The sequence below is a fragment of the Arachis hypogaea genome, chromosome 19 (genome assembly GCF_003086295.3).
Source record: "Arachis hypogaea cultivar Tifrunner chromosome 19, arahy.Tifrunner.gnm2.J5K5, whole genome shotgun sequence".
NCBI lineage: Eukaryota > Viridiplantae > Streptophyta > Magnoliopsida > Fabales > Fabaceae > Arachis > Arachis hypogaea.
The window spans coordinates 85,816,529-85,827,873 of NC_092054.1; the positions used below are offsets into that span (position 1 = coordinate 85,816,529).

The 11,345-nt window shown below is 38.5% G+C and overlaps 1 non-coding gene across 1 annotated transcript; it reads left to right on the forward strand.

Moving 5' to 3' along the window:
• Positions 1 to 5,226: 5,226 nt before the first annotated feature.
• On the forward strand, positions 5,227 to 5,334 carry LOC112781541 (small nucleolar RNA R71). Its single transcript, XR_003192314.1, has one exon. It is a non-coding gene; the product is annotated as a small nucleolar RNA R71 (small nucleolar RNA).
• Positions 5,335 to 11,345: the final 6,011 nt, after the last annotated feature.

Consider the following 11,345-nt stretch of genomic DNA (forward strand, 5'->3'; position numbering starts at 1 on the left):
AGGATGTCACCGGTGCCAATGGCTACTTTCGATCTCTCTCGGGAAAATGATCCAAATGCTCTGTCACAGCACGGCTAATCGTTTGGAGGCATCACCTTTGTCGTTGGTTGCATCCTATTCCTCCCTGTGAAAATGGTCCGATGCGCTGTCACTGCATGGCTAATCATCTGGAGGTTCTCGATCATACTGGAATAGGATTTACTATCCTTTTGCGTCTGTCACTACGTCCAGCACTCGCGAGTTTGAAGCTCGTCACAGTCATTCAATCCCAGAATCCTACTCGGAATACCACGGACAAGGTTTAGACTTTCCGGATTCTCATGAATGCCACCAACAATCTAGCTTATACCACGAAGATCCCAATATCTCGGACTCGGTCCCCTGTATTAGTAATCTAAGAGATACTCGTTCAATCGAAGGTAGAACGGGAGTGGTTGTCAGGCACGCGTTCATAGGGAATGATGATGATTGTCACGTTCATCACATTCAGGTTGAAGTGCGAATGAATATCTTAGAAGCGGAATAAGTTGAATTGAATAGAAAACAGTAGTACTTTGCATTAATTCTTGAGGAACAGCAGAGCTCCACACCTTAATCTATGGAGTGTAGAGACTCTACCGTTGAAAATACATAAGTGAAGGTCCAGGCATGGCCGAGAGGCCAGCCCTCAAAACGTGATCAATAGTCTCCTAAGATGAACAATGGATTAAAACTGAGACCAAAGATGTCTAATACAATAGTAAAAGGTCCTATTTATAATAAACTAGCTACTAGGGTTTACAGAAGTAAGTAATTGATGCATAAATCCACTTTCGGGGCCCACTTGGTGTGTGCTTGGGCTGAGCTTGAGTGTTGCACGTGTAGAGGTCCTTCTTGGAGTTGAACGCCAGTTTTTGTGCCAGTTTGGGCGTTGAACTCCACTTTGCAGCTTGTTTCTGGCGCTGGACGCCAGAATTGGGCAGAGAACTGGCGTTGAACGCCAGTTTGCGTCATCTAAACTTGGGCGAAGTATAGACTATTATACATTTCTGGAAAGCCCTGGATGTCTACTTTCCAACATAATTAGAAGCGCGCCATTTCGAGTTCTGTAGCTCCATAAAATCCACTTTGAGTGCAGGGAGGTCAGAATCCAACAGCATTAGCAGTCCTTCTTCAACCTCTGAATCTGATTTTTGCTCAAGTTCCTCAATTTCAGCCAGAAAATACCTGAAATCACAGAAAAGCACACAAACTCATAGTAAAGTCCAGAAATGTGAATTTAACATAAAAACTAATGAAAACATCCCTAAAAGTAACTAGATTCTACTAAAAACATACTAAAAACAATGTCAAAAAGCGTATAAATTATCCGCTCATCATAACACCAAACTTAAATTGTTGCTTGTCCCCAAGCAACTGAAAATCAAATAGGATAAAAAGAAGAGAATATACTATAAATTCCAAACTATCAATGAAACATAGCTTCAATCATATGAGCGGGACTTATAGCTTTTTGCCTCTTGAATAGTTTTGGCATCTCACTTTATCCATTGAGGTTTAGAATGATTGGCATCTATAGGAACTCAGAGTTCAGATAGTGTTATTGATTCTCGTAGTTCAGTATGATGATTCTTGAACATAGCTTCTTTATGAGTCTTGGCCGTGGCCCTAAGCACTTTGTTTTCCAGTATTACCACCGGATACATAAATGCCACAGACACATAATTGGGTGAACCTTTTCAGATTGTGACTCAGCTTTGCTAAAGTCCCCAATTAGAGGTGTCCAGGGTTCTTAAGCACACTCTTTTTTTGCTTTGGACCTTGACTTTAACCGCTCAGTCTCAGGTTTTCACTTGACACCTACACGCCACAAGCACATGGTTAGGGACAGCTTGGTTTAGCCACTTAGACCAGGATTTTATTCCTTTAGGCCCTCCTATCCACTAATGCTCAAAGCCTTGGGATCCTTTTTATTTGCCCTTGCCTTTTGGTTTTAAGGGTTATTGGCTTTTTGCTCTTGCCTCTTGGTTTTAAGAGCTTTTGGCTTTTTCCGCTTGCCTTTTTTTTATATATATATTTTTTTCGCCTATTTTTTTTTCTGCAAGCTTTGTTCTTTGCTGCTTTTTCTTGCTTCAAGAATCATTTTTATGATTTTTCAGATTATCAAATAACATGTCTCCTAGTCATCATTCTTTCAAGAGCCAACATATTTAACATTCTTAAACAACAACTTCAAAAGACATATGCACTATTCAAGCATTCATTAAGAAAATAAGAAGCATTGTCACCCCATCAATATAATTAAACTAAGTTCAAGGATAAATTCGAAACTCATGTACTTCTTGTTCTTTTGAATTAAAACATTTTTCATTTAAGAGAGGTGATGGATTCATAGGACATTCATAACTTTAAGACATAGTTACTAACTACTAATGATCATGTAATGAAGACACAAACATAGATAAGCACATAACATAGAAAATGAAAAACAGAAGAAATAAGAACAAGGAATGAATCCACCTTAGTGATGGTGGCGTTTCCTTCTTGAGGAACCAATGATGTCCTTGAGCTCTTCTATGTCTCTTCCTTGTCTTTGTTGCTCCTCCCTCATTGCTTTTTGATCTTCTCTTATTTCATGAAGGGTGATGGAGTGCTCTTGATGTTCCACCCTTAGTTGTCCCATATTGGAACTCAATTCTCCTAGGGAGGTGTTGATTTGCTCCCAATAGTTTTGTGGAGAAAAATGTATCCCCTGAGGTATCTCAGGGATCTCTTGATGATGAGCTTCTTCATGTGCCTGTTGAGATCCATGAATGTGCTCTCTTGTTTGCTCCATCCTTTTCTTAGTGATGGGCATGTGAGATGAATCTTTCCATCTCCCATGGCTCAGATGTGGAAGCAATTATCTTCCCTTTCCTCTTTCTTGAGGTTTCTCTGGCCTTAGGTGCCATTAATGGTAATGGCAACACAAAAAGCTTATGCTTTTACCACACCAAACTTAGAATTTTGCTCGCCCTCGAGCAAAAGAAGAAAAAATAGAAGAAGAAGAAGAAGAAGAAGATATGGAAGAGATGGAGGGATGTGTGTATGGATGTGAGTGGTGAATGGAAAACAGAAGGGATGATCATGAATGGGGAGAGGGAGGGTGAGGTGGGTAGGGATCCTGTGAGATTCACAGATCCTGAGGTGTTCAAGGATTTACAACCTTGCACCAAATTAGGCATGTAAAATGCCCTTGCACACAACTCTGGGCGTTCAGCGCCAGGTTGGTGCCCATTTTGGGTGTTCAACGCCCATTTGTTGCCCATTTTGGGCGTTCAGCACCAGAACCATGCTCTGTTCTGGCGTTGAACGCCAGACAGGTGCTTCCTCCAGGGTGTGATTTTTCTTCTGCTGTTTTTGATTCTGTTTCTAAATTTTTCGTTTATTTTGTGACTCCACATGATCATGAACCTAAGAAAACATGAAAAACAAAAATAAAATTAGATAAATAAACATTGGGTTGCCTCCCAACAAGCGCTTCTTTAATGTCAATAGCTTGACAGTGGGCTCTCATGGAGCCTCACAGATGTGCAGAGCTTTGTTGAGACCTTCCAACACCAAACTTAGAGTTTGGATATGGGGGTTTGACACCAAACTTAGAGTTTGGTTGTGGCCTCCCAACACCAAACTTAGAGTTTGACTGTGGGGGCTTTGGTTGACTCTGCTTTGAGAAAAGCTTTTTCTGCTTCCTCTCCATGGATGCAGAGAGAGATCCTTGAGTTGTAAACACAAGGTTGTCCTTATTTAATTGAAGGATCAATTCTCCTCTGTCCACATCAATCACAGCTCTTGCTGTGGCTAGGAAAGGTCTTCCTAGGATGATGGATTCATCCTCATCCTTTCCAGTATCTAGGACTATGAAATCAGTAGGGATGTAAAGGCCTTCAACCTTTACTAACACGTCCTCTACTTGTCCATAAGCCTGTTTTCTTGAATTGTCTGCCATCTCCAATGAGATTTTAGCAGCTTGCACCCCATAGATTCCCAGTTTCTCTATTACAGAGAGAGGCATGAGGTTTATCCCTGAACCAAGATCACACAGAGCATTAAAGATCATGGTGCCTATGGTACAAGGTATTATGAACTTTCCAGGATCCTGTCTCTTCTAAGGCAATGTCAGTTGATCCAGATCACTTAGTTCATTGGTGAACAAGGGAGGTTCATCTTCCCAAGTCTCAATACCAAATAATTTGGCATTCAGCTTCATGATTGCACCAAGGAACTTGGCAGCTTGCTCTTCAGTAACATCTTCATTCTCTTCAGAAAAGGAATACTCATCAGAGCTCATGAATGGCATAAGGAGTTTCAATGGAATCTCTATGGTCTCTATATGAGCCTCAGAGTCCTTTGGTTCCTCAGAGGGAAACTCCTTATTGATCACTGGGCGTCCCAGGAGGTCTTCCTCCTTGGGATTCACGTCCTCTCCTTCCCTTACAGGTTCGGCCATGGTGCTTATGTCAATGGCCTTGCACTCTCCTTTTGGATTCTCTTCTGTATTGCTTGGGAGAGTACTAGGAGGGATTTCAGTGATCCTTTTACTCAGCTGGCCCACTTGTGCTTCCAAATTTCTAGTGGAAGACCTTGTTTCATTCATGAAACTTACAGTGGCCTTGGATAGATCAGAAACTAAGTTTGCTAAATTAGAAGTATTTTGTTCAGAGTTCTCTGTCTGTTGCTGAGTGGATGATGGAAAAGGTTTATTATTGTTAAACCTGTTTCTTCCACCATTATTAAAGCCTTGTTGAGGCCTTTGATCCTTCCATGAGAGATTTGGATGATTTCTCCATGATGGATTATAGGTGTTTCCATAAGGTTCACCTAAGTAATTCACCTCTACTATTGCAGGATTTTCAGGATCATAAGCTTTTTCTTCATAAGAAGCCTCTTGAGTACTGTTGGATGCAGCTTGCACTCCATTCAGACTCTGAGAAATCATATTGACTTTCTGAGTCAATATTTTGTTCTGAGCCGATATGGCATTCAGAGTATCAATTTCAAGAACTCCCTTCTTCATAGGCGTCCCATTATTCACAGGATTCCTTTCAGAATTGTACATGAACTGGTTATTTACAAACATGTCAATGAGTTCTTGAGCTTCTGCAGGCGTTTTCTTTAGGTGAATGGATCCACCTGTAGAAGTATCCAATGACATCTTTGATACTCAGACAGACCATCATAGAATATATCCAGGATGGTCCATTCTGAAAGCATGTCAGAAGGACACTTTTTGGTCAACTGTTTGTATCTTTCCCAAGCTTCATAGAGGGATTCACCTTCTTTTTGTCTGAAGGTTTGAACATCCACTCTAAGCTTGCTCAGCTTTTGAGGAGGAAAGAACTTGGCTAAGAAAGTCGTGACCAGCTTATCCCAAGAGTTCAGGCTGTTTTTGAGTTGAGAGTCCAACCACACTCTAGCTCTGTCTCTTACAGCAAAAGGGAAGAGCATGAGCCTGTAGACTTCAGGATCTACTCCATTAGTCTTAACAGTATCACATATCTGCAAGAATTTAGTTAAGAACTGAAAAGGATCTTCAGATGGAAGTCCATGAAACTTGCAGTTCTGCTGCATCAGAGAAACTAGCTGAGGTTTCAGCTCAAAGTTATTTGCTCCAATGGCAGGAATGGAGATGCTTCTTCCATGTAAATTGGAATTAGGTGCAGTAAAGTCACCAAGCATTCTCTTTGCATTATTGTTGTTAGGTTCGGCTGCCATCTCCTTTACTTGTTCGAAATTTTCAATAAGGCTGTCTCTGGATTGTTGTAATTTAGCTTCTCTTAGTTTCCTCTTCAGAGTCCTTTCAGGTTCTGGATCAGCTTCAACAAGAATACATTTTTCCTTGTTCCTGCTCATAAGAAAGAGAAGAGAACAAGAAAAGAAGAGGAATCCTCTATGTCACAGTAAAGAGGTTCCTTATTGTTAGTAGAAGAAGAGAAAAATTTGAACACAGATGGAAGAGGGGGTTCGAATTTGGTGAGTGATGTGAGGAAGAGATGTTAGTAGATGAATAAATAAATAGAATAAGATGAGAGAGAAGGAGAATTTTCGAAAAATATTTTTGAAAAAGAGTTAGTGATTTTCGAAAATAGTTTTTGAAAAATGTTAGTAATTTTCGAAAATTAAGATTTAAAAATTGAAATAATTAGTTAATTAAAAAGAAATTTTAAAAAAGAGGGAGATATTTTCGAAAATTAGAGAGAGAGAGAGAGAGAGTTAGTTAGGTAGTTTTGAAAAAGATAAGAAACAAACAAAAAGTTAGTTAGTTAGTTGAAACAAATTTTTTGAAAGATAAGAAGTTAGGAAGTTAGAAGAGATATTTTGAAATCAATTTTTTTGAAAAAGGTGAGATAAGAAGATATTTTTGAAAAGATATGATAGAAATTAGTTTTTGAAAAAGATTTGAATTTTTAAAATCACAATTAATGACTTGATTCACAAGAAATCACAAGATAAGATTCTAGAACTTAAAGTTTGAATCTTTCTTAACAAGTAAGTAACAAACTTGAAATTTTTGAATCAAAACATTAATTGATTATGTTATTTTCGAAAATTTGATATAAAAATAAGAAAAAGATTTTTGAAAAATATTTTTGAAATTTTCAAAAATAACTAAGAAATTTGAAAAAGATTTGATTTTTGAAAAAGATGAGATTTTTGAATTGAAAATTTGATTTGACTCATAAAAACAACTAGATTTTTAAAAATTTTTGAAAAAGTCAAATCTAATTTTCGAAATTTTAAGAGAGAAAAAGGGAAAGATATTTTTTTTTATTTTTGAATTTTTAATAATGAGAGAGAAAAACAAGAAAAATGATGCAATGCATGAAATTTTTAGATTAAAACAATGAATGCATGCAAGAATGCTATGAATGTCAAGATGAACACCAAGAACATATTTTTGAAAAATTTTTAATGCAAGGAAAACATGCAAGACACCAAACTTAGAATTCTTTAATGCTTAAACACTAAGAATTCAAGAATGCATATGAAAAACAAGAAAAGACACAAAACTTGCAAATGCAAAGATCAAACAAGAAGACTTACCAAGAGCAACTTGAAGATCATGAAGAACACTATGAATGCATGAGAATTTTCGAAAAATGTAAGATGCACATGCAATTGACACCAAACTTATAACATGACTCAAGACTCAAACAAGAAACACAAAATATTTTTGATTTTTATGATCTTATGATTTTTTTGTATTTTTATTTTAAAATTTTCAAAAATCATTTTGAAAAAGAAAAAATAAGGATTCAAAATTTTTCATATGAATTCTAGGAATCTTGTACTCTTTAGTCTAAAGCTCCAATCTGAGGGTTAGACATGGCTTAATAGCCAGTCAAGCTTTAGAATGGATTTACATCCATTGAGGTGATTAGTTGAAGACCAATCCCAAAGGAGTTTGGGTATGGCTTTTCAGCCAGATAGGATTCAACATGTTACCATGAAACTCTAGAATTCATTTTTGAAAGTTTTGAAGCCATAGAAAAATTTATTTTTGAAAACATTATTTTTATTATATTTTTTTTTTCGAAAACAAAAGAAAAATTTTTGAAAGATTTTTGAAAAATTTTTGAAAACTTTTTGAAAAGAAAACGAAAAGAAAGTTACCCAATCTGAGCAACAAGATGAATCGTCAGTTGTCCAAACTCGAACAAACCCCGGCAACGGTGCCAAAAACTTGGTGGACGAAATTGTGATTACACTTTGATTATGTAAAATTCATTGCTCTTTCTTTTCCTGGTAATGGCGCCAAAAACATGATGCCAATACCATGGTTCACAACTTCGCACAACTAACCAGCAAGTGCACTGGGTCGTCCAAGTAATACCTTACGTGAGTAAGGGTCGAATCCCACAGAGATTGTTGGTATGAAGCAAGCTATGGTCACCTTGTAAATCTCAGTCAGGCAGATATAAAATAGTCATGGGGTTTTCGAAAATAATACAAAAATAAGGATAGAAATACTTATGTAATTCATTGGGTAGAATTTCAGATAAGCGTGTAGAGATGCTTTCGTTCCTCTGAACCTGTGCTTTCCTGCTATCTTCATCCAATCAATCTTACTACTTTCTATGGCTAGCTTTATGTAAGGATGTCACCGGTGCCAATGGCTACTTTTGATCACTCTCGGGAAAATGATCCAAATGCTCTGTCACAGCACGGCTAATCGTCTGGAGGCATCACCTTTGTCGTTGGTTGCATCCTATTCCTCCCTGTGAAAATGGTCCGATGCGCTGTCACTGCATGGCTAATCATCTGGAGGTTCTCGATCATACTGGAATAGGATTTACTATCCTTTTGCGTCTGTCACTAAGCCCAGCACTCGCGAGTTTGAAGCTCGTCACAGTCATTCAATCCCAGAATCCTACTCGGAATACCACGGACAAGGTTTAGACTTTCCGGATTCTCAGGAATGCCACCATCAATCTAGCTTATACCACGAAGATCCCAATATCTCAGACTCGGTCCCCTGTGTTAGTAATCTAAGAGATACTTGTTCAATCGAAGGTAGAACGGGAGTGGTTGTCAGGCACGCGTTCATAGGGAATGATGATGATTGTCACATTCATCACATTCAGGTTGAAGTGCGAATGAATATCTTAAACGTGGAATAAGTTGAATTGAATAGAAAACAATAGTACTTTGCATTAATTCTTGAGGAACAGCAGAGCTCCACACCTGAATCTATGGAGTGTAGAGACTCTACCGTTGAAAATACATAAGTGAAGGTCCAGGCATGGCCGAGAGGCCAGCCCTCAAAACATGATCAATAGTCTCCTAAGATGAACAATGGATTAAAACTGAGACCAAAGATGTCTAATACAATAGTAAAAGGTCTTATTTATAATAAACTAGCTACTAGGGTTTACAGAAGTAAGTAATTGATGCATAAATCCACTTCCGGGGCCCACTTGGTGTGTGCTTGGGCTGAGCTTGAGTGTTGCACGTGTAGAGGTCCTTCTTGGAGTTGAACGCCAGTTTTTGTGCCAGTTTGGGCGTTGAACTCCACTTTGCAGCTTGTTTTTGGCGCTGGACGCCAGAATTGGGCAGAGAACTGGCATTTAACGCCAGTTTGCGTCATCTAAACTTGGGCAAAGTATGGACTATTATACATTGCTGGAAATCCCTGGATGTCTACTTTCCAACACAATTGGAAGCGCGCCATTTCGAGTTCTGTAGCTCCAGAAAATCCACTTTGAGTGCAGGGAGGTAAGAATCCAACAGCATCAGCAGTCCTTCTTCAACCTCTGAATCTGATTTTTGCTCAAGTCCCTCAATTTCAGCAAGAAAATACCTGAAATCACAGAAAAAACACAAACTCATAGTAAAGTCCAGAAATGTGAATTTAACATAAAAACTAATGAAAACATCCCTAAAAGTAACTAGATTCTACTAAAAACATACTAAAAACAATGTTAAAAAGCGTATAAATTATCTGCTCATCAAAAGTGCATCAAAGTTCTAGTCCAAGTCATGGGAAATGCAACATCAAATTTATCATTAAATTCATTCAAAATCCTCATGAAATCATGTAAATTACACAATGCATGCTTGAATCAAGATGTAAGTGAATATTTACCCAAAACCAGCTTATTTCCTAAGGAAATGCATGAAACTACCCTAAAAACAGTAAAGAAAAGGTCAGTGAAACTGGCCAAAATGCCTTGGCATCACAACACCAAACTTAAAGCTTGCTTGTCCCTGAGCAAGTACTGGAGAAAGAGAATGATGAATGGAATGCCAAGAGAAATGAGTCATTCTTGTGGAAGTCATGTCCCTGGTTTTATGGTGGTTTCAGGCATAGTAGCTTAGGTTCATTCCTGGCTTTCAAACCTTTATCATGTCCTAGAATACTCACTGTGATTGTTTCCCATGAGACTTTTATTCATTGATCCTTTTGTTGTCATTTCAGGGCTTATTTTTGTTCTTAAGCTAAGTGCTCTGTAAGGGGCAACTCTTTAAAATAAGCTTTCAGCCAACACTCCCGAACCAGTTGGTTCAAGGTGCTAGGTGTTGAAGCACCCCTAAGGACTTACTTGCTCGAGTCTCTCCCCCATACATACACACCATAGGCACATAGTTTATTTATTTTCTTTTCTTGAGAACTTGGTGTCCAGCACCTCTTTGGGTTACTAAATGCTCTGTATTGAGGGTTACTCTTGATAGTGGACTTTCAGCTGATAATTCCGAGTTAGTTAACCCAAGCTACCAAGTGATAAGGCCCTCTAAGAGCTTATTCATCCAAGTAGATCCCTCACACAGGAGCACCACAGACACATGCCTCAAGCTTAAAAACCATTGGTGCCTAGCCTTATTGCTTGTTCTTTTTCTTTTATTCCTCAACTTTGATTGTTCTTTCCCCTTTTCTTATTAGGATCTTCTTATTTAGTTAGTCTCATGGGGTGTGTCTCAAGCATAGTATTCATGACAGATAGTTGTCCTCCCACCTTACGGTTGAACCAACTTAGCTAACTTATGACTATACCATAAACTCATGAACTTATTCCATAGTATGAACTCCTCTCTGGTCTTTTGTAAACACCCATTCTCTTTTTTATTTGATTCAAAGGGACAAGCATACAAGTAAGCAAAGTAAGGATGCGGTGACTTAAAGACTAGCATACATAGACCTCTTCAACACAAAAACTTAAAAGACAGAATTTAAAAAGGTTCAAACATAACATGGAAGCAAGTTCTATTTCATACAAGATCTTCCTTATTCAAAGCATAGAAGAAGATGGACCAAAGAAGGAACGTCACCACCTTTTACTCTTGTGGATGCCCATGTTTTCCTCCTTGTTTGTCTTCTTTGTGTCCTCTTGCATTCCCTCGCATCCATGCTAATCTTGCTTGCTTCCAATCCTCAAGTGCCTTCCTCACTGATTCATGACTCTCTTCCACCTTTTGTCTTTCTTCTCGTGCTAATTCATCCCTTATTTCTTCATACCTTGTGATTCCTGGATGCAATATAGGCAGCTGTCCTACCAAGTAACCGAGCCTGGCTTGAGTATTTATATGATGCCCAGTCTCGCTCAGGTAAACTCCTTCTGCGAATACCCTTTGCTCGTCCAATAGTTCTGCCTGTTCTATCTGTCTTCGATGCATCTCATGTATATGTGCACCTTGATGTGCTTGGATGTTGATTAGCCTCTGGATGGATCCTTGTTGCTCATTTTGCCTTTGTTCCATCCTGTGGAATGTTTCACCCCATTGTTGCCCTTGACTCAGTTACTGATCCATCATTTGCTTTTGCCACTCCCCTTGTTGAGTCATCCATCTTGAGAGTGACTCCTCTTGCTGCCCCATCATCTGTAGTTGAA